The sequence below is a fragment of the Podarcis cretensis genome (assembly GCF_951804945.1).
Source record: "Podarcis cretensis genome assembly, chromosome: 5".
Lineage (NCBI taxonomy): Eukaryota > Metazoa > Chordata > Lepidosauria > Squamata > Lacertidae > Podarcis > Podarcis cretensis.
In genome coordinates this window covers 83,485,475-83,509,166 of record NC_137174.1, presented here as the reverse complement: position 1 = coordinate 83,509,166, position 23,692 = coordinate 83,485,475, and the positions used below count along the sequence as shown (strand labels likewise).

General features: G+C 41.6%; 1 long non-coding RNA gene across 1 annotated transcript; it reads left to right on the top strand.

Moving 5' to 3' along the window:
- The first annotated feature begins 1,192 nt into the window (after window positions 1-1,192).
- LOC307217400 lies at window positions 1,193-4,665 on the top strand. The gene is made up of 4 exons (XR_013839592.1): window positions 1,193-1,321; window positions 1,404-1,530; window positions 2,821-2,872; window positions 4,357-4,665. It is a non-coding gene; the product is annotated as an uncharacterized lncRNA (long non-coding RNA).
- Window positions 4,666-23,692: the final 19,027 nt, after the last annotated feature.

The following is a 23,692-nucleotide window of genomic DNA, read 5'->3' as shown; positions in this document are numbered from 1 at the left end:
TTAAGTACCAATGATGTTTACTCTCCTGATAAAGTTTAGTATGAGAGAGAATGGTTATTTTGTTTGTGACATAGCTCTGTTTGGCCAGCATTGGTTTAATTAAACGGGGGAGGGGTGTGTGGAATGTAGAAGAAGCCAATTATCCAACTGTTCCTGGACCAACTGTAAATGCCACCCTCACCCCCGCCCCCAAAAGCCTCCTTGACTGATTTTGTTCGAGCAAACAATATACATACACACAGCTTTGAACAAACTGTTGCCAAAGATCAAGGGCTGGAGTTTAACGGGGAAAGTTAGGAGTTTGCCTTTTGACTGCAAAAAGCTTTCTCTTTTTTTTTGAAGAATGAATTAATGAAGCAGAGAGAAAAATGAGCATTGGGGGGTCTGTGCTAGGCTAACAACAACAACAACAACAACAACAACAACAACAACAACAACAACAACAACAACAACAGAAAAGTTTGCTTAACACATATGGGGAAGGGAGCAAAGGAACGACAATGAAAAGCAAAGATCTGCTTTAGAGTTGAAAGCAAGGTTCTAAACCAGGATGAGGTCATCTGAAGGAGGTTGACAGCAGGAAGACATGCCTTCCTCCCTCTTACCATAGCACAGTGGGTTCCCCCCCCCCCATGCTTTTCTGTGTTTTTCTATTGCTGTTTTCCTGATTTTATGTTGTGTTTTTGTTTAAACAGTTTAATGATATCACTTCTGTTTGTTTTTGCTTAGAGATATTTTGGAGTGTTAAGAGGTATATCAAGGCTTTTCAACAAATAAATATTTTGAGCAGACAATTTCATTGCAGAATTTGGAGAAGTGTGAAACCCAGGCAATAACTGCAGTCTGATCCGCATGCTAGTCTGGGAGCTGCCAATGAGGTCAGTACATATTAGAGTCTGCAAAGAACGAATTCCTCAAGCATCTCTATGGACTCTGCAACCGCTCTCCCTCTCCCCCTCTCTCTTTCTCTCTCAGCTTTGGCCTTGGCTAGATCTGTGGCTCTGGGGTTTATTTTTAAACACAGATAACCACAGATTTCTTCAGTGCCATTTGTGAATGCAGCAGAGCTGTCACTGGTTTGCGCATGAAGGGTTTTAAGTTTTTCGGGGTCAAAATGTACTTGTCTTTCTTCACATGAGTAGCCCAATTTAGCTTCCCTATGACTATTTATATGAGCAAATTGAACATGCTGTGTTTCCCCCTGGATGTTCCAGCTTGCAGATTAGCAAGGGCACCAGTCTCTGTGTAAGGCAGAACAGAATCGCCACTCAGGCTGACCCAGCTGCGTTTCCAAGCCTAAATGAGCACAGAAGCAAAAGAGGTTGGTAATGAACTGCATGGGCATTAACCAGAGGGCATACTAAAACCCCTATTTCTTAATTGAGACCGTTGCATTTTCACAGCTGTCAAGAGAAAAGAAGTGGGGAAACTACAGTGACTGCGCGCTGTGACTTCAGAGTCATTTTATGAGGAAAACTAATAATTTGCACACAAAAATGCTATTAGCAAATGGATGCCATTATGACGAAGGCAAGTATTGTACAAGGGCTTATGAAATGCAAGGATCTTGAGTGGATGCTATGCTTCTCTAGGTTTTCTTTGGACTTCTCTGTTGGAGGGATGTCTGTCAGTGAGGATGAAGGATAGGTGAATCAGTCTATTTTCAATCCATGATCCACTTCCACACATTGTCCCATAAATTTGTTTTGTCCTGATTCTGCATGTGTGTGTGTGTTTAACAAGTGTTTTTAAATATGCGTTGTTGTTTTCCATGTACTCTGAAGCATATTTTTTCCTCAAAATATTCATTTCTCAAAAGAAGCATTTAAAATCACTTTTGATACCCACATTGGAACATTGGGAAGTCTCTCAGTCGGTGGATACCAAAGTTTTGATATGCATGTTAGTCTGGGAGGTGTGGATCAAGAAAGCTCCTTTCACCATACGCAAAGACTGAATTCAATCACCTCTAGTGAGAATGAGGCCAACCAGTGCTAACAAGGATTTGGCCTTCATCATCATACACACACACACACACACACACACACACACACACACGGGAAGCATCCAGCAGAAAGGAGAACCAATCTCAAGAAGCAGAAGGAAGAAGAATTAATTTTTAAAATGCACTACCCTTTCTTCAGCATCTGGAAGTTGGTTTTCCTTTCTTGCCCTTACCACCACAGTGTCACAAAGTATAGAGTTCTGCTTCCCCTCGCCCAAGCATTCAATGAGAGAAAGATGCATTCTGGCCTATTAGGAATCAGAGCTGCTCTGAGTATCTTCAGTGGTCCAATGTAAGTGTTGCTGGTTCATATAGATGAGGCTCATCCCCACTTCTCCTATTGTTGTATCTGGAGGGCGACACTTGTAGGTACCATTTGGTCAGGGTTAAAGCTCATCCCAGCCCCTTCCGACCCTATGCATTCTCTAATCTCCACAATTCCTTCTTAGAGTTCTGTTTCTTGATCCTACTGGAGTCTGGCATCTGATGAAAAGCTGGAAATTGGTTTTTATATATAGATAGGTTTTGATTTTCATAAAATAATGAAAAGACAGTCCTTTTCCTCCCCTACCTGCGGCTATCTCTTTGTATGCCATTCAAAAGTCATTGTTAACCATTCACCTAGGCAAACATCTACAATGTTACAGCTGATACAAGAAGACGGGCAATGCAAAATTACAATATTAGCATATAAGTCACCCCATGTATAATTTATAGCAGCTGTCATTTAAACTCCCCCTCCTTCCCTCCCTCCATATTGTGCTCTAGATACAGTGTTCAATTTCAACTCATCTTTTCATCTTTTCTCACTCTAGGTTGTGAAGGTCAAACTGAATGCAGGATTTCCTTCTACAACCAGAATCCAAGGTCAGCTTTTGAATTTGACGATCAAAACGTCCCACAGGACTGAGGGGCAAAAGCTGACAATCAGTTTCCAAGCTCAAACAACTACTGGCTAATTGCTGAGCGAGTTTTTCTTCTGCAGATGGAGCTAAAACCTTTTATTTTGTTATGAATGTAATAATATAATTCACCACGTTTTTCATCATATGCATGGCAAAGGATAATCTGTCATGCATTAGGCCAGACCTGTGTGTAATCCACACTAAGTAAATATATAAATCTAAACAAAGTTGATCCAAATCCTCTACCAAGGGCAGCTGCATGCTGTGGCATGTGTATGTTGTGCTAATTTGAATTATTTGTCTAATTTTGCATAGTTTGTTCTTTAATGTTGGGTTTTTTTGCTAGTCGTGGGATGGCAATGACACTGAAATCCCATTCACCTGTCATTTATGGAATGTGAAATTGCAACAGGAATTATCACATCCATTAAGTCTAGAAACTTCTTCTTTGTCTTCTTTGTCTTCTTTGTCTTCTTCGTCTTCTTCGTCTTCTTCTTCTTCTTCTTAAGCAAAAGCAGGGCGTTCAGGAAAATGAATTTTGTGTCAACTACCAACTCTGCAAACCACCACACACCCCCACCCCACCTTGCACCAATCCTACAGAATCCTGATTTACACAAAAACCTGCAACAGTCTGAGAACAAGTCAGGATGTTCTCAGGCAGTATGATTTGAAGTTGGGATTGCTTTTCAGAAATGACATCTGCCTTTATCTGACTGCCTTTGCCCTGAGCAGAGACAAATTCTACTAGTTGGGCCAGGAACTTACTGCAACAAACCTTTGTTTAGATAAAGTGTTAGATATCCTCCCAAATGTTCACTTCAACCACTTATCATGTTTTTGTTTTTGTTTTTAGGATATATATATATATATATATATCACCATTCCTTCAAATGTGTAAACACATAGCTGGCAAAGCATGAGATGTACCTCTGACATTTTAACGTACCTCTGACATTTTAAATGTTCTCTACAATTGCCACTTTTTAAGTTGAAGTCTATGGCTATAGACACATGCACAGAACCTATGAAATGGAGGAGACAAAGACCTAAGACGTCACCTCATCCACCAGAACCCTGACATAAAACATTTTTTGCTGGGAAGGCCCACAATCCCTCCTGCCTTAGGGAACTTCCTTGCCCAGATTATATTTTGATTTGGCTAATTATACTTATTTGGTTTCCCCACAGTTATGGTTTCTTGAGTCTTCTTTAAGGGTGTGCTAGCAATCCCCTATTTAGGGGGAAGGAGAAACTAGCATTGCATGGAGCAGATCCTGAACATGCTAGATTTTATTTGCAAAGGCAGCTGATATGTTTGCTTTTTTTTTTTAACAGGAGAGAACATCTTTAAAAAGGTGGAACCTGCATTGTGTGTGGATTAGTCCCAAAAAGACACTATGTTGCATGTACATCAACTAATAGGGAAATTTCTGTTCCCATCAGAGACATCAAACTGCCCATACAGTCATGTACACGGAAGATATTTGAACAGACTTTGATATCTGCCTTTCACGTTGTATGTACCAGTTCTGATGGATATTCTTCCGATTTCCTCAGAAGTGGACAGGTCTACGTGATATTCAGACCCTTTATGGCCCCAAAATTCTGCGACAACAATAAGCAAATTAAATTCAACGGAAAGAATTTTACATGAATTGGTTCATGGACCGAACACAGCTAGATGAATGGAGAAAAGGATCTCTATAAACTGTAATCAGTCTCTGTCAGTGAGCTGGCCCAGAATAATGTTGCTTTCACTAATCTCATTTCCTGTCTTTTTCTCCTTGCTTTTAAGAAACTTATCTTCACTAGGATAATATAGACGAGGTTCCCAAAGGAATTTCTTTCCCATTCCTTTTAAACCACATAGCTTATAACTTAGTTTTTCTAAGGGAGGGGGGGAATGTAACTGAAAGGGAAAGGATTGGAAGAGAAAGATATAATATGAAGATGATAAGAGGGGGAGATAATTCGCACCAGAGGCAATTGCATTCAAGGATGTTCCATAGCTCAGCGGTGCAGTTCATGCTTTGCCTGCATAAGGAGATATACATAGTTCCTGCCATGCCCAGTTCAAAAGATCTCAGGTCACAGGGTTGGGAAAAGCTGCTAATCAGGATAAAGATTATCAGGCTAGAAGGAGCAATGATCTCCGTACAAGGCAGCAATAGCCAATGTGGCAGCAAACTGATGTTGTGGACTACAACTCCCATCATCCCTGACCATTGGCTATGTTGGCTATGTTACCTATGAAGAGTACCACACTGGATACTCCTTCTATAAGGGAACTTTATATGTGCAAAACTCCCTCTTGCCTTACTTTACTGCATTTTCTGCACATATCATTTTATAATGTGTATCTCTCTACAGTGGTACCTTGGGTTAAGTACTTAATTTGTTCCGGAGGTCTGTTCTTAACCTGAAACTGTTCTTAACCTGAAGCACCACTTTAGCTAATGGGGCCTCCTGCTGCTGCCGTGCCACCGGAGCATGATTTCTTGTCTCATCCTGAAGCAAAGTTCTTAACCCGAGGTACTATTTCTGGGTTAGCGGAGTCTGTAACCTGAAGCGTATGTAACCCAAGGTACCACTGTATATATAAACAATTGGTTTTTGGCTTGTGCATTAGTCATGGGGAAAGTGGTGGTGGGGAGATAGAGGGGCCTTGAACTGTTAGGCATATTCCTGGACTCTTCCCTGAATTTTCAGGTTTTAAAAAAGAGAGAAAGTTTCTAACCCTTTGGCTTTTGGAGATATAAGTATGCAAGCTGTATTCTCTATCCAATTGCCCGTTGAGACTCTAATCCTAAATGCACTTACTAGGTTAGGGAGGCAGTTAGTCCAGTTCCACACAGTGGGGCTTACTTTCAAGTAAAAAAGGCTGTAATCCCAAATCCAATTATTGAGCATAAAGGGACTTACCTTGGAGTAATCCTGCATAGCATCACACTGCATAGGAAGCAAAACAGTTCCTGCCTCCTAGTCTTCCAGTAACTGGAATGACGGATAAGCATTAAGTGTGTGTCTCTTCTCTGTGCGTATTTACTTTTTTTTAACACTATAAAATTAACATTTATTTTATGAATATTAAATACATTTCAAGTATAAGTAAATAATGCTATTAGGCTACAAACTGCTCTATAATACAATCTGACTGCTCTGTAATAATTTTCTGCCCACCCACGTGCACACATTCCCAGTGTGCCTTGGATGCCCTCACCAAAAGAATGCTAACTATGATGCTATGAGTTAATAGATTTAATAAGCCTGGGAAGTTTCAGGGACATCCTAAGCTATAGCTCCATGGTAGAGCATCTGCTTTGCATGCAGAAGGTCTGAGGTTCAATCCCCAGCATCTCCAGGTAGGACAGGGAAAATCCCATGCCTGAAATCTTGGAGAGCTGCTACAAGGCATTCTCAGTCTAAGGCAGTTTCCAGTGAATCTGGGATACTGGTGCACTGTATGTGTATTTGTTGGCATCATGTGAGAAAAGCAGCAAGGCAATTCTTATGTCAGATCAGCCTAAGTTGAGATTCATCAAACTAGATGCAGCCACATAAATCTAACACCACATAATAGGGACTTGGAGGAAAAATCAAAACTGGCTTCAGCAATGAGGACGGTGGTCTCAAATCTTCTTTTCAGATCCATATAAACCTAGGGCATGACTTCAAAGCACTGTTTTCTAATACAGGGTTGACAAGTACAGTGGTACCTTGGGGTACATACACTTTAGGTTACAGACTCCGCTAACACAGAAATAGTACCTCAGGTTAAGAACTTTGCTTCAGGATGAGAACAGAAATTATGCTCTGGTGGCGCAGCGGCAGCAGAAGGCCCCTTTAGCTAAAGTGGTGCTTCAGGTTAAGAACAGTTTCAGGATGGCGACTTCCGGGTTAGCGCCTCCGGTAATGGGTGAATTCCTCTGATCGGGAGGAATTTGCCTCGTGGAAATCTGGGTCTGGCCGCCACGGCGAAGGCAGAGACCCACTAGAAATCACAGGCGGGTGAAGCCTGTGAACGTGGGATTCGGCTGGCACCTTTTGCGCCTCCCCTACTCGTGGGGAGACCCGGTTTCAGGGATCCGGAGCGACATGGGGTGAGCGGCGCGGTGCTTCGAATTGACTGCTTCTTCCACGGAGCGAAGCCGCATTGTTGTTGCCGGAGAGCGCTGACTTTTTCCTGTGGACAATTTGATCTTAAAGCAACTACCCATGAGTAGAACTGAGAATTGAATTTTTAAACGTCTTAATTTGGTGCCGAAACGGGGAGGTCTAAAACAGGAAGTCCACCTTCCCCTTTTGTAAATAGAATGAAACAATGAGGATGCAAGCTGAAGTCTCGGAAAGCCTATTGTAAAGGATTAAATTTCCATCAGTAAAAAATACTAAACCCCCCTTGGTGGCAGGAGAAGAGGGGGAAAATTTTGGACTGAGTATACCTGCAGGAGTGAGCAAACAGAGTTAATATACCACCGCTCCGATCCTGGAAACAGGCTGCCAACAGGACTGCCGTGATTAGAACGTTCACTGACAGTTAGTTAAATAAGAGGAATACATTGTTTCCATGGTCTCCGTCTGCGTTTAAAAAGGAGTAAAAGTAACAGAAAATTGAAACTAACTCTGTTTTTTGAATTGAGTTTAAAAGGACTAATACAAATAGAAACTGTTTCCCTCTAGAGGAACTGTTTCCCTCTAGAGGAAGCTTTTGAAACTGTCACAAGAGTTGAGCTGGGGGAATCTCCAGCTGCAAGATAAAAACCTGTGAGATTCTGGGGACCTTGAATCGGTTAAGAATGTTGACAGAAGAGGCCTTAGTGGTTGTATTATGTAAGATAAGTGACTCACTGGAACAGCTTCACAAAAAGGTGGATGTGGTAACCACCAAAATTGACAATTTGGGACAAAAAGTGAACACCAATATAGAAACTATTCAGAAACTGACACAGGAATCTACTTTGACATGGCAAACTGCGGAGAAGGCTAGGGAGAAAGTTATTTCCGTTGAACCTAAAGTAACACAATTGGAGAGAGAGAGAGTCCCAGCCTTACAGATGCAATTTGATGATCAAAAGTTGATGCCTGCTATGATTGAATTTAAAGAAAATCAGATTTTGAGGATCAGAGCCCTACCTGAACTGGAGAAGGAAAGTTTGATAGATTTCCTTACACAGGAATTTGATGACTTTTGGGACCGGGACTTGGGTCAAGAAGAGGTTAAAACTGTGAGGGCTCTCAGACTTGGAAGAGGAGGGGGAAAAGAGAAGAACAAAATAAGAGATTGTTGGAAATACCAGAGGAACTTAGAAGAACAACAGTCAAGAGTGGAAATTTTGAAAGGAAAGACGTCCTGAAATACCTTTCGGATCTTAGATTTAACTATGGAGATTTGGTTGCCCTGTCGAGAAGGAATAAAATCATCTTTAGGTGGGAGTTTCCCCGAGATCTGCTCTTTAGCCTCAAAGGAAGGAAAATGAAAATAAGATAAGTGGAAGACAAAGTAAAGTTCATATATAAATATGAAGAAGACTCGCAGAAGGGACTTGGAAAAGAGTTAAGAGCATCGGACAGAAGATCACCAGGTTGATGGACTATAGGGAATTGGCGGATATGACTGGCAGAATCCGGGACCAGGGAGAAGAGTCGGTGGAAGAAGATTGGGAAAAGTTTAAAGACTATTTATAAAAATATTGTAAAATTAATGAGTGTTAGAGAAATGTTGGAAAGGAGCTATATGGCTTCAGTAGAAATGTTACAAGGAATTAAGTACAAATAGATTATTAGAGTATTAAAGGGATAATAAAGTTAAAATATGTTAAGACAATTATATATTAAAGGGAAAAATAAGGTTAGAATATGTTAAAATAATTACAGGACAGAAAACAGAGGAAGATGGAAAGGAATTGCTGAAACAGTTAATTAAAGTTGAATACAAAAAGGGAGGTGTGAGGAGGTCGTTGAAACAAGTAAATGAAAGTTAAGATACTGAACTTATTAGATGTGTTTTAAATTGTGTTTGTTTGATTTCATTAATTTAATGTTTGGGGGTTGGTGTTGTGTGGTGTTTTTGTTTTTGCATTGTATTGTTTTGTTCTGTTTAATTTTTTGTCTTTCTTTTACAGTTTTTAAAATGTTAATAAATATTATTTTAAAAAAAGAGAACAGTTTCAGGTTAAGAACGGACCTCCAGAACGAATTAAGTTCTTAACCCGAGGTACCACTGTATCCTGTAAAAGGGACTGTCTCTGGCTTATAGCGTATCACCAATGAACTTCCTCTGGAAAAAGAACAAGAGAAGATTTGGCAAGGAACTGGCAGGCTGTGTGGGCTTTGTTTGGCTTGTCCCAGGTTTGTCTTACATTGTAAAAGTAAGATATTGCATTTTATCAATGGCAGGAGGCCAGACTCAAGTTCCTTTTCAATTGAGGCACTCATGTATAGTTCCCATTCATTTCACTCAGTTTGCATATGAAAACTTCCCAGTGGATTATGCCCATGGTGGGCTTTTGTGCAATGCAGGAATGTCCCGCACTTTGCAGAATCAGCAGAGGCTAGCAAAAGTGCAGAGCAGCGATGAAAGCAAAGGCCTCCTTCGTTCTCATTGAGGCTCTGACACTGAAACCATACAAAATTCATTTGGCCTTGGTTTTCATTACACATTCAGACCAAGTTTGTAAAAAGGATTGCTGTGGTTCATGAATCTTTCAAGCAAACTTGTTCTGATCTATGCTTTTGCATAGCAGTCATGCAAAATTCATCACCTTCTAAGGGTTCTTGACACAAAAGTAGGTGGCATTAGGTGTTTTTTGCACGGATTTGGCTTTCAGAATTTTCTGTAAGGGTCATAACCGAAATTCAAAGCAGAACCCACAAGGAGCAATGCCAATGCTGAAAAATACATTAAATAATATTCCCCATTTTAGAACTCTTGTCTTTGAGGATTCAAATTGTATGAATGGCTAATGATTCTTCAATCTCTCTAATGCATATATTCTTTCCTTGCTTCTGCTTAATATCTGCCCAGTAATATTGAATGGGGTAGGTTGGGGTTGAATCTATCTATCTAAAGCACCAGTGATGGAACTTTTCCAGCCAGCCTAAAAGCTAAAGGTGTTGATCAGATGTGAGGATGCATGGCTTCAGTCAGGTCCACAGACAATCCATTTAAACCAACTGTGCTCAGGGGCAGTAATTCAGTCTGTCATCGGATGTCCCACCCGCTCTTCCTGCATGTTTGGCCCTACCTGAAGATGAACAGGCAGAGCATGTTCATGACTTGCTATTCTTTTCAGTAGCCTTTCTACTAAATGCTTGACTAGTGTAAGGTTGTGTTAGTTACTCTGTGGAACAGAGATGGGCAAGTGATCTGGCTGTCAACATCCTGTTTCCTGTTTCCTGCTAGTGAACCAATTAACCACTGTATTCGACGCCAGGGAGGAATTTGCCTGCAAACCAATTAGGCTGGGCTGGGGGTTTTGCCTACCTCATAGCAACTATCACAACTTGTTGGGGGGGGGAGGCATTGGGTTGGATCCTTAGTCTAAACGGGGGGGGGGGATGAGTCTTAACCCTATCTCAGGATCAAGTATCAGGATATCCCAGTAAAGAAGTCCAGGAGGAAAGTTTCTGTCCACATGGGGCTAAAGGGCCACAGAATTCCTAATGGCGTCCCAGGAGAATCGCTCCATTTGATGTGCATTAGGGTGCGAACCTTAACCCAAGATCAACCCTAATGTGCTAATCAACCAGCACTCAGGCTCGTTGATTCAGAATACGGTACATACCCAATGCCTAAGCCAAAACTTACTTACATCTGTAATCCATAAAGTTATGGCCATTTCAATCCCAAGACATTGTCAAGATATTTCTTCTGTTTACTGAGCCCTGACCCAGGAGGCTCTGAGCTCACTGTGCACAGGCCCACAAACAAAACAGGGCACAGGCTCTTGTTCAATACTGAACCCAAAGATGGAACATCTGTCTAGGAGCATTCAGAAACTTAATTTGGTAAAAAGTGTGTTTGGTCGTACAGGGTACTTGCAGAAGAATATTTGGATTTCTTTGCAGGGCTGAGTTGCTTATCATGCAAATATCATATCCAGAAGAGCTGTGGGGAGCCTTTGGGCCTCCAGAAGTTGCTGAACTACAATTCCCATCAGCTCCAGGAAGCGTGGAGATGATGAAAGTTCTAGTTCCACAGCATCTGGAAGGGGTGCAAGTTCCCCACATCTGATCTGTATAAATAATGTGCTTCTTCCAGCCATCCACTCCAGCAGAAAAATGCTGTTTGCTCTTTGTGATAAATATAAGATGGTCCAAGGCTTTAAATTATGTGAGAACAATTGAATATTATATCTACCAATTAAAGTTCTGGTTTTTGTTATTACTGTTCTCTGTATTACTGGTTCCATTACATGTGGGGATCTCACATATATTTTTTCAGTTGAAATAAATAACTTTTTTCAGCCTTCCTATTTGTTATATATGTTACAGTCATTAATTTGATGATTAGGGTGGGGTGTATTTAAGTGATGTATCCTGCTAAATTAATCTCAGTGCAGGCTCATTGAAATAAATTGGCAACTGAAAATCCATGGAGTCCAATGGATGTACTTTATGTTCAACTTAACCAAAAACAACACGTTTATTATTTAGTAAGGTGAATCTTAACACTATTCTGTTAAAGTACATCAACACAAGTTAAGATTTAAGGGCCTGCTTGGAATGGTGGGAATTGGATGAGCTCAAAGAATATATCTGAAATAAACAAATAAGCATTTGTAAGTTTTCAAGGTGATCAAAGATTGTTAAAGGTATTTTCAAAATATATTTCCCAGTGTAGTACAGCCAACTGCAGCATTTGTCCTTTCATCAATGAAGATTGATGCCAATATAATGTGGTTCTCTAAATATATGTCACTTGCTAATGACAAAGACTGACAAATTACAGTTGCTTCTAATTGTTTAAATGAGAACTTGCTTCAGTAAGGGGGGAAGGAAGTATCTTCCTCATTTCATCCAGAAGTCTCACTAATCCCAGGGTTATTCATCATGGTGAAGTAATACCAAATCTTAACTTTGGAATCAAGTACATTTTTGTGCAATTTCTGTGGAACTTTAAAAAGTGTGGATTCAGTTTTGTTCAATGTAGGGATAAGATATTTCCCCCCAGTCTTTTCTTTTACTGTTCTGACAATTTATTCCACTATACTGTCTGCCTGAAGGTACGGTGGAATAAATACCTTCTACAGTTGTATGATTCATTGCAGAATTAAAGCATGTGCAATCTACTGCTATTTTCGGTCCACCTGGTCTATCAGCAGCAGCAGCAGCAGCACATTCTGGTGCAAAAGCACTACTAAGAGTGGCTTGCAACATTTGAAATTGCAATTGCATAACAACAACAATCTGAAACAATCAGCCAAGGGGACGGGATCAGCAGTTCCAACCAAGCATAAAAATATGATCCGCCAGTTGCCACAAAGAATCCAACTGAGCACAGGTAACCCCTTGTATGACCAGAGGTCAGGAAAAGGGGCACAATGGGGTGCATCCCCTCTCCCCAACAGATGTTCATTTCTTCACACAAGGACTCCCGAACAGAGCCATGATCTCATCAATATAACTGAGATTAAGGAAGCTTTTAATGTTTAATAGACTATTGTATTTTAATATTCTGTTGGAAGCCACCCAGAGTGGCTGGGGAAACCCAGCCAGATGGGTGGGGTATTATTATTATTATTATTATTATTATTATTATTATTATTATTATATCTCCCACTGTCATCTAAAGGCCACTTGCAGCATTTCCATTATTTTATTTTCTCTAGCCATTTAAAAAAAAAAAAAAAAAACAACCTGTGATGGGAAGCAGGAGGGAATTGACCAGGTGGATAGCTGCTGTGGTAGTTCACAAAAAAATGGGATTTCACTTTTGAAATGTGAGTTTTCAGTAGCAGCCAGTGTTGGTGTAATGTGAACAATGGGTTAAATTGCACAGTGCTTGGTCCATGAATGTTCAGAGATAAGAAAGCAGGTGCACTGGGTTACAGAGTCATACAGAACAGAGGTCAAGTGTATGACTTCCTGATTAATTCACACCCCTATTGGTTCAGGAATGTAGAGTGGGTATAATAGTCTCTAGAGCATTGCTTTCATTACGTCTAGTCCTATTTTGTGTTTGTGTCCTGTCCTGTTTTTCTGCCTCTAAATCTGTAAGAGTCAGGGGAAGAGGCTGTGGGCTTTACAGCAGCATTAGCTAGCATGGTGATAGTGTTAGTAGATCTGTACATATGTATCTTTACTCCAAAGACCAGAAGAACAGTATATAGTAAATTAGCTTTGTCTTACATCTGGAGACACACTGCTGCTTTGAACTGTGTGGGAGACGAGTTTTCCCTTTAACCGGGGATTATGGAAGAAGCTGTTCTGCTGGGAGCAGGAAATCTCTGAAGACTCTGCTGGGCCTCTGCATTCTTCTGAGACATCACACTTTCTGATTTGTGATGAACTACCAGCTGACTTCCACAAGACACCAACAGTCAACCCACCAGGACAAAAAGAAGCCCATATAGCAAAGGTGGGGAACTTTTCGTAGCCTGAGGGCAGAATTCCCTAGTAGGCAGCCTTCTAGGGGCTGAATGCTGGAGACAAGTGGAGAAGGAGGGTAAAAGTGGGCAGGACCCAAGCCAAAAGTAGGACAAGCAACGTATGTGATTCTTACCTTTGCACAGTAGGCTGTATTCCAGCCATGCCAAAGTCAGATGTTTCTACACATGAACCTCTCCACCCAGGCAAGCAAGAGGCATTATCACAATTCAAGAACACATTCCAGCTAGGCCCAAGCAGCTGAAGAGCATATCAAGCAGGGGCAAGGAGGGTTGTGGCCAGGGGAAGGTCCTGAGGGCCAGGTAAAGAGACCTGGGGGCCACATTTGGCCACAGGCCTGAGGACACCCATTCCTCCTGCATAGTTCTGTATATGACTCTCCTTCCTTGGAGGTTTTTAGGCAGAGGTTGGATGGCTATCTGTCAGGGATGCTTTAGCCGAGATTCCTGCATTGCAGGGAGTTGAACTAGATAACCCTTGGCGTGACTTCCAACTTGATGATTCTATTATTCCCCAAATTAGGGAAGTTACTTCTTGTGGCCACCTTGGCTCTGTCGTTGCAAAGTGAATCACTAGAACCAAATCAAATGAATAATAATGTAGTACGGGATTTTTCTTCTTCTTCTCTGGAGCACAATATAGCTGAGTTTCCAGAGTAATCCTACAATGATTTATCTGTTGTTCACACCCTCTTGGGACTGCAACAGAAAGAAATGCCACAGGTAAATATAATGTCTCCGAATTCTAAAGGGTATCTTCTCTACAGAGAGGAGAGACTGAAAATTTAGGAATATCTCATCCATTCAGAAGGTCATCTAAAAGTCTGTGCATGGATGTAATGATACAAAGATGAAGCAGAACTGCCATCTTGTGATTGAAAGCTGCAATAAAATCTGTACAAACACAGAAGGTGTTTCCCCCCCCCTTCCTCCCCTCTATGTTTAAAATTCCTTTTTTAAACATTCAAAGCACAGTTTGTTCAACTGTGAATAAAAGCTGAAGGAAATGTGGTCTGTATGATGTACAATGTTACCACTCTGCTCCTTGGTCAAGGCATATCTTCACTGTGATGTCCAAGGTGAAAGATCCAAACGTCCACTTCAATGGTGATCAAAACACAACAGCAAAGATGCAAGATGTAGCATTTTGCTGCCTTTAAATCAGGGGTAGGGCACCCAAGGACTGCTACTCCTTCTGAGCAAGCTCCCAAGAGCCACATGTTAATGGTGGATGAGGCAAAGGGGGATGAGGCAATGAATGAAAACCTGCCTTGTAGGAATGATCGCTGGGTGCGGAGCATACTCCCTGCCCGCGGGCAGCCTCAGTTGTCTGCATGCGTGACCTTGGGGTGCGGGGCACACTCCCCCTCACAGATAAAGCCACAGCTGTATGAACATCTTGCTCTCTGTCTAACCTTTTGTGGTCTCAGTAGTCTGCGGTGTCCCGTCTGTGATCTTTGTCTCTGATACCTTTGTCTTCTTCGTCATACACTGTGCAAGGGGAAAATGATGCAGTGGAAACAGGTGCCAAAATAACTTTGTACCACCCCATGATCTCGGGACTGGAAGATGTGTAAAGGTCACAGCCCGAAATGTATCTGCCTGGGTTTGCATATTGTGTCAATAAAAGGAGCCTCCACAGAACTGGCCGGCAGCTTGCTTGCAGCTCACCTGTGCGCAGCTCACCTGGATTATCAACTCCTGCCTCATGTCCTTCACTTCACTGCTTTGTATGGGAGGCTGGTTTCTACACCATGGAGAAACATGGGCTGTGGAAAGAAGGGTGGCCTAGGGAGAATCCCAAAGGCCAGATAGACAGACATGGAGAGCTGCATTTGGTCCCTGGAACTGAGATTCTCCACCTGTGTCATAAACAGCATATCAAAATCAGCACTCACCCTGGCTGGTGGTTTTCATTTGTTTATTTATTACAGTTAAATCACGCTTTTCTTTCATCATAGAACTCAAGGTGGCATACACTGGATTGGCAGTGGGTTTCCCACCCAGACAATGTCCAGTCAAGGACCTGCTTAGCTTCACCAAGGTGCTTGGCTTAAATGCCTTCAAACTATGCACTGGGGACACAGCAAACCACAATTCTGCAAAAGGTTATCAGTACCAGATTTTTAAAAAAAAATCTGAAGAAGGCTTTCATTTGCAGAAATAACAACATGGACTTCCAGCTTTCAGTCCTGCCAATTCATTGGTCATAAATCTAAGAAGGTTGGTATGCAATAGGGTTGCCATATTTTGAAGAGCAAAAAAAAAAGAGGACACATTTGCTGACTTCTACTTTTAACTATGGATCGCTATGATTACCCATGAAAGAAAGGATGCGCCCTGGAAAAAAGAGACATATGGCAACCCCTGTAAACCTAAGCCGCCATGGTGACAGAATCAGCTGGGTGTATGTATAAGCAGAAGCATTCATCCAGCCAGCATTTTCTTCTGCTTAATTAGAGGAACTATTACCGTATGATAAATACCGTACTTTTTGGAGCAGTGGTGTTGAATCAGTGTCCCATAGGCTAGAAATGACCCATGAGTACTCGCTCTCTCCATCGTCAGTTCACAGTGTTTCTATGTTATCTGGTGAGAAAGAGGAGCCCCTTTCCTCACCTCACAGCACAGAAGCCAGCAAAAGTGTTGGAAAATGCCCAGGGAGAAAGAAATTGCTCTCTCTGTGTGAGAGAGAGTTGGGGTGAATGAGTTTTGTGTGTATGAATGATGTGTTTATGTGCAGATGATAGGTGTGTAAGAGAGAGATAGTGAGGTCTGTAGGCTTTGCCCCTGCCCCTTTATTATCCCTGTCCATCCTTGGTGTGTTCACACATACCATGTAACATAGGACCCAAATCCTTGGGGCTGAGCTCCCTTCAGCCCCCCCCCCTTAAAATATTTGAGGGAGCCAGCCCCCCTCCCAAGTTGAAGGGAATTACCATTCAAATAATGTGTGTTCACCATATCATTTCATCATTTATTCGGGGCAGGGCTTACCTGAGCCCCCCAATATTTTATTCAAGTTGGCACCTCTGCCATGCAATCATTTTCTTTTGAGGGAATGCAGGTCTCAAGGGCAAAAAATAATGTTTTTCACCCATACCTTGAGAGATTATTGCATCCTTGTTTAAGTATGTTCTGTATAGAGAACATTAAAACCACACAAAACATATGCTGTAGACAAAGTAGATGCTAATATCAAAACCATCATATGAAATGGTCACAAGACACATGGCATTTAAAGGAATTGTGTGTGTGTGTGTGTGTGTGTGTGTGTGTGGACAAAGTGTGTGACTGGTGAACAACATTCATTCATAGAAAACCTTAAAAGATAAGAAGCAGCACTATCTGGATGGAGTTGTTTGAGATAACAAACGGGATTGTCAATCTACCACTTGAACTTTTTTTTTGTAATGACTATATATATATATATTGCATGGTTGCTTGACATAAATAGGCTGCAGTCCAGAAGTATTTCTTATCATTTGGCAGCGGGGGGGGGGGGGAGACACATTGACACTGAAATCGTTGTCAGCAGAGGTCATTTCTTCATACAGCAGCTTCACATTTCAGACTCGCTTCTTTTGTTTCTCAAGTCCTGCCTCTTAAATCCACAGTAAGGAGAGAAAATAAGGAATTCTTCTCAACACTGACACCACGGTGTATTGCCACTGGCTAATAAGGGGCCCTGTCTGCACTGTGCATTTAAAGCTGTGTCAGATTCCCTCAAAGAATCCTGGGAACTGTAGTTTGTTATAGGCGCTGAGACCTCTTCCCCTCAAAGAGCTACAGTTCCCAGAGTTCGCTGTGATGAGGGATTGATTGTTAAAAACCTCTCTGAGAACGGTAGCTCTGTGAGGGGTTTCAAATTGTGAGGGATGCCTCCTGACTACAGTAGACTCCCTCCACTTCAGAAGTTCACACACACACACACACACACACACACACACACACACTGCAAGGACAAAGACAGAGACATCAGTGTGGGTGGGGAGCATTAGCTTGCTCATTTCTGCTTACATGCTGGTTTTACACATGATCTCAGAAGCAGACCACCATCAACTGCGTACTGTTATGCTGCTGGCTGACTATATGTCATTCCTTTGTTGCACAATAAGCTAGAATGGGCTGCTGACAGGTAATAATGGTTAGGAGCTTTCCGTCCAATGAAATACCTGTTGGAAATATATTCTTCACATATGCCCAGTGCAGTAGCCAAGTGTATCAACACTTCAGGAAAAAACTGTCTTTTGTTGTTGTTGCCTATGCTGATGTTTCTTTCTGAAATATATTCAAATGTGTGTGTATTGCCTGTTGAATTCATTGTTAATGATTGTGTGTGTGAGAGGGGGGGTGCTGTGTTGTGAGCTAACCTGTAAATACCTAGCATTAAGCACACAAAATTCCTTACTAACCTAGTCTGAGGATGCTTGTGGAATTAGATTTCATGGATTCTGATAATGTGAAGAATGCAACAGACTTTTCTGTTGGCTTTTAATTTTCACACATATTCCGATGCAGGTTTTGGCCTTTTTTTGGTGTGTGGGGGGAGGACCAAAACTAGAATATATTTGCGCATTTCTTTTGATTCACCCATCCATAATCTAGGTTTGATGAATGCCAGCCACAGATTAGGCCATCAACTTGAAATGCATCTTATTATTAACTGAAGACTGAGCATTGCAAGGTAAAAAGAATGATAATGAGGCAGAGCCATCACTCAGTGGTGGAACAACTGCTTTGCATGCAGTATGCTTCAGGTTCAGGCTCCAGGTTGGGTTGAAAGAAACTCCTGCAAGAAACCCTGGACAGCTGCTGCCAGCCAGTGCAGACAGTCCTGAGGTATATGGACTAAAGGTCTTACTCATTTTAGGGCATCTCCCAATGGTCCTATGTGTACAGATTAAAATATTAATGGGGGAGGACCTTGCATGCAGAAGGTCCCAGGTTCAGTCCCTGGCATCTTCACATAGAGCTGGAAATGCATTTAGTCTGAAACCCTAAAGAGTCACCATTATCATGGACCTAAGGATCTGACTCTGTGACTCCATGAAATGCAGTTTCCTATGATCCTAATAATGAACCAATATTGCATATTCTTATTACGAGCCAATTATTTGTGAATTTCATCAGCATCGTGTGTGTGTGCATGTTCCTCCTCCTGACTAGCTGGCACCTGACAGCTATATTCACAACTTCCATAATGAATTAAACATTTGAACAGCAGCAGACACTCTGAAGTTGCTACAGTAGCATGGAATGGCACAGCATAGATTAAGCTGTACCTGCGGCTCCAGCAATTAGCCATTTCCCCCCCATCAATCAGTCATTAGAAATCCTTTATATTTCCTCTTAGACATAAATTTTAAAAAAGGACTTTAAGTATGCAGAGGAATGTGTTCTTTTCTGCTTTTTCAGAAATGGTAATGATCAAAAATTCTATTACTGGATATTAGAAGAATCTATCTTTCAGTGCAGTCAACATATGATGATAAATAGTACCATTGTCAAGCATCCGAGATCTTAGCTTAACACATATATGAGAATCCAGAAGTTCACCCATTCCTATTTCGTAAGGTTTGATGGTAAATTATAGCACAATTCCCCCCCCCCTCACATCTTAGATGTGTTTCAGCTCAGTCCTAAACGCATATTGACCAGCTTCTGGAACCACCTCAAGGGTAGCCCCACAGAGAGCACATTGCAGTAATCGAACCTTGTGCCTACCAATGTATAGAAAATGCGGGCTACATGACCAATAGCATTGTGTGGCAAGGCATCCCCCCTGCCCTTTGGACTGCCCCAATTTCCAAGAACAAGAGGGATGACAACTAGCATTTTGGGTAAAACCGGGCCACAACTTATTACTGAGTACAGATGTGAGATGTTTGGCGTAGGCATTGGTTGGAAAAACCCCTCCCACTTCCAGCCCACCTGTCAAAAGGACTTACATTGGGGGTCAACTGGAAGTGAGGAAGTCCCTGCTGGGTAACTCCCCTGCTGGATTGCACCTGGGGAGTGCTGTGGTTCCTCACCCCCACCTGGGCATCTGGACAAAAGCATCTCCCCTGGATCCCTTTAATGGTATACTCCATTCTCAGATGGGCAGGCAGAGGCTACAACTTCCTCTCTGTCCAAGACTGCTCAACCAGTGCCTAAACCACCGAAGTTGTGACGATTGCTCTTAGGATGGCGGAAACCAGAAGGCTGGAGCCAATTTACCAAATGGGAAAATTCCAACTTGGCCCTGAATATGGTGACCAACTATGCCTTGGTCCAGCAGAGCAACATGAAACAGCAATGGAGGGAGGGAGGGGTGGAGATCCAATGAAGAAATGGCAGTGCAAGCCACAAACCTTATTTATATACTCCCCCAGGAGAGGCCTGCCCACATGCTCGTTTGTGATTTCCCAATGGCGCACACCAAGATGGGTGAGTGGTCCTCACATACTGAACTTTGGCAATAAAGGGAATCATATACCAGAAAGCAGTCAAGCTGTACTAGGAGAGTTTTTCAGATGCTGTCTTGAAGCTGTCTTGAAGAGAATCGATTTACTATAAAGGAAATCTTTGGCAACTTGATAAAAAAGTCATGAAGTTCAATCAAGTTCATAATGTCACATGCTTATTAATTCAAAACAAAACAACATTGTGAGGAAGAGACTTCTTCCTACATCACATTCAGTGTGATTTGGATTTCTTCCCTGATGGAAATGGAGTCACAGTCAGTCTATGTTTTAGAGCTCATCAGTAGCTATAATCAGGCATCAATATGTATTGGCAAATCTTGCTAGGGTATAAAATTGTGGTGGAGATGAACATCGCACAGACTTGCTAATCATTTAAAAATGCAGTTAGTCTATGTCTCCAGGAATTCTTTCTGCCTTTTGAAAGTCTTTTTCTCTACTATAACTTCAACATAAACATAAGGGAATCCGATGTACTCTTAGGGGGAGAGTTAAAATTTAAAGGCAATTCAGCACCTTAATCTGTGTCTTGGTGGGCTTAAGTTGACAAGACTAAAAGGAGGGAACTCTGCTTCTTTCAATTCCAGTCTATTCATTCATGTTTGTGTGTGTGTGTGTGTGTGTGTGTGTGTTGTTTTCCCTCTTTCAAAAGCAATGGGATGGAAAGGAGAGAGGGAGATCTAGGCATGATCCTCAGCATGTCTAAAGGTCTCTCCAGATTGGAAGGGAATCCAGGAGAAGGACCCTTCTCAACAGACAACCATTTTGGCCCTACTAAAGTCAGATTGGGGCTCATCCACATTTTTGTTTATTCTGTGATTTCTAGGCACAAGTCCAAGGGGTTATTTTTTTCTCCCACCACTTTCCCCAGGAAAACTCACGGTTTACTACTGAATTGGAACAGAGGTCAGTCAGGTTTCCTGTAGTGTCTGAAAGAACTCTGATCTGTTTCAGAGCACTGTGCCATTCCGATTTGATCCATTATTTGGGTCCAAATCTGACCTGCTAAATCCTAAACTGTTTTGTCCCCATAGTCTATAATGGGAAATCTACAAACATTTGTAACTTTCTGCCAAGACCTTCAGCATTTTCAAGTGCCTATGGGAAAACAAAATTGGGAACCAATATTCTAAATAATCGAAGAAAAGTTAGAAGTATCTTCATCAAAAAGAGTTTGTCTTACTGTCTGTACAGTGGTACCTCGGGTTAAGAACTTAATTCGTTCCGGAGGTCTATTCTTAACCTGAAACTGTTCTTAACCTGAGGTACCACTTTAGCTAATGGGGCCGCCATGCCACCGCCACACAATTTCTGTTCTCATCCTGAAGCAAAGTTCTTAACCCAAGTTACTATTTCTGGGTTAGTGGAGTCTGTAACCTGAAGCATCTGTAACCCGAGGTACCACTGTAGAGTCAGTGTAAAGATTTACATACAGTGACTGCAAAGTCCATATAACAGCACAGAATACTGATTCCATGGGATGTTTTCCATTTGAGCCTCAAAACTGGAAATACTATTGTCAGACTGTTACCTTTGTTGCAAGCCAAAAACATAAATTAGCATGTGCAAGACTCCCTGACATGGTGTGAAAGCTGATTTCATACATCATCCAAACCCATGGCATGAATTAGATATACAAAGCTACATATTCTCCAATGTATTTACAGAGAATAAATGAAAAGCATATGAGAACTGTTTCCTTATTTACTGCTGACTTTGTTCAAACCTTGATTTGTTTGGCAGCTGAAAATTCTACTGCCAAGAAAACATATTTTACTTCATTCTTTGGAAAATGTATTTTGGTTCTGCCAGACCCTTCACCTACTAAAATGACATACTGCCACATAAGAAGGAAGAAGGAAGGAAAGCAAGGAGTTACTACAGCAAAGAGCTGTTGTATCTCACTTCCCCTGCTGGGGACCCCAGTTGACCATTTTAGCAAACAAAAGCAATGCCAGATACTATATCTGGATGAAGCTTGACTTCTAGCCAGGAAGGAACCATTTCCTTGAGTCCACTGACGGTTTGTACACATGATTGTACACAGTTGCTTCCTGCACCATTTTTAAGTGTTTTTACTTGTGCTTTGAGGCTGCTTGGAGCAACTTTATAGTGTTAAATCATAAAGAAAGAGAAATATTTACCTCATTTCTCTGTGTGCTTTTGTTGTTATTTAGTTGTTTAGTCATGTCCAACTCTTCATGACCCCATGGACCAGAGCACTCCAGGCACTCCTGTATTCCACTGCCTCCCACAGTTTGGTCAAACTCATGTTAGTAGCTTCGAGAACACTGTCCAAGCATCCTGTCCTCTGTTGTCCCCTTCTCCTTGTGCCCTCAATCTTTCCCAACATCAGGGTCTTTTCCAGGGAGTCTTCTCTTCTCATGAGGTGGCCAAAGTATTGGAGCCTCAGCTTCACGATCTGTCCTTCCAGTGAGCACTCTGGGCTGATTTCCTTCAGAATGGATAGGTTTGATCTTCCTGAAGTCCATGGGACTCTCAAGAATCTCCTCCAGCACCATAATTCAAAAGCATCCATTCTTCGGTGGTCAGCCTTCTTTATGGTCCAGCTCTCACTTCCATACATCACTACTGGGAAAACCATAGCTTTAACAATGCGGACCTTTGTCGGCAAGGTGATGTCTCTGCTGTAGAGATTTGTGAGGATTTCCCCAGAATTATCTTTAAAAATTATCATAGGAACAGGGTGGGCAATACTTTAAGACACCCACAAAGTGAACCAGGAGAGGATAGATTCATCCATCCTGACAAACAATACAGCTAGCTAGCTGCTCGGGGAATTGTGCACCTAAAGGGATCTGACCATGCAAGCTATCAATCTGACCCAATAGCTGTGGTTGAGAAACCCTTTTACAAAAGTCAACATTTCCACTGACCAAAATTTCAGCGTTTCCTTTGCCTGCTAATCAGCAACATCTCAGTTCTTTAAAAAGATGATACATGCACTTTTATTGAACTGGAACTGATGCAACCACATGAAAGTTGGGTTCTGAATTTCTGAACTGATATGTGCTTATACTTGTAAAGATTCTTACAGGAAAAGGATTGCTAAAGCTGTCTATGGAATTCAAGTCTTTACTAGGGAACCTTCATCTGTGGAAATCAATATGAGAACTGTCAATGTACCTTCCTAACTTTTCCTGAATTTTCAACACTATCTTCTTAATAGCTGTGATATTGACAAGCTACAAGGCTTTGAAGCTTCCATATAAGAGGAAGAGAAATTGCTTCCCTGCTTCTAAGACAGAAAAAAAGGGGGATGCTTTTCCTTGCTTTCGATTCTTTGATTGTCTCTTCTGCTCAGAAAATTAAATTTCATGAAGCTTATTCTTATAGATTGAATGCTTTCTGTGAAAATGAATTGGTATAGTCTTTTTGGTGCTTTCAATAAATTAAACCTAAAGGCTCAAGCCAATTTTGACGTGACGCAAATTAGATTCACCAAGAATTCCACCCCCCTGAATATATAACCTTAATAAACAAGTACCATATTTTGCACCTGCCACAAGATGCGTATTGCTTAATTTCATTACCATGTGCTGTCAACCATTAATTCAAATTGTTTGAAGGCTTCTAGTATTTCCCAGCTTCTTGGATTAGATTTCTTCACCTTGAAAAATTATTCTTAGTAGCCATTTGAATCACAAATCCTGGTCACAAAGTAGCCTGTAAGTTGTGCTGATC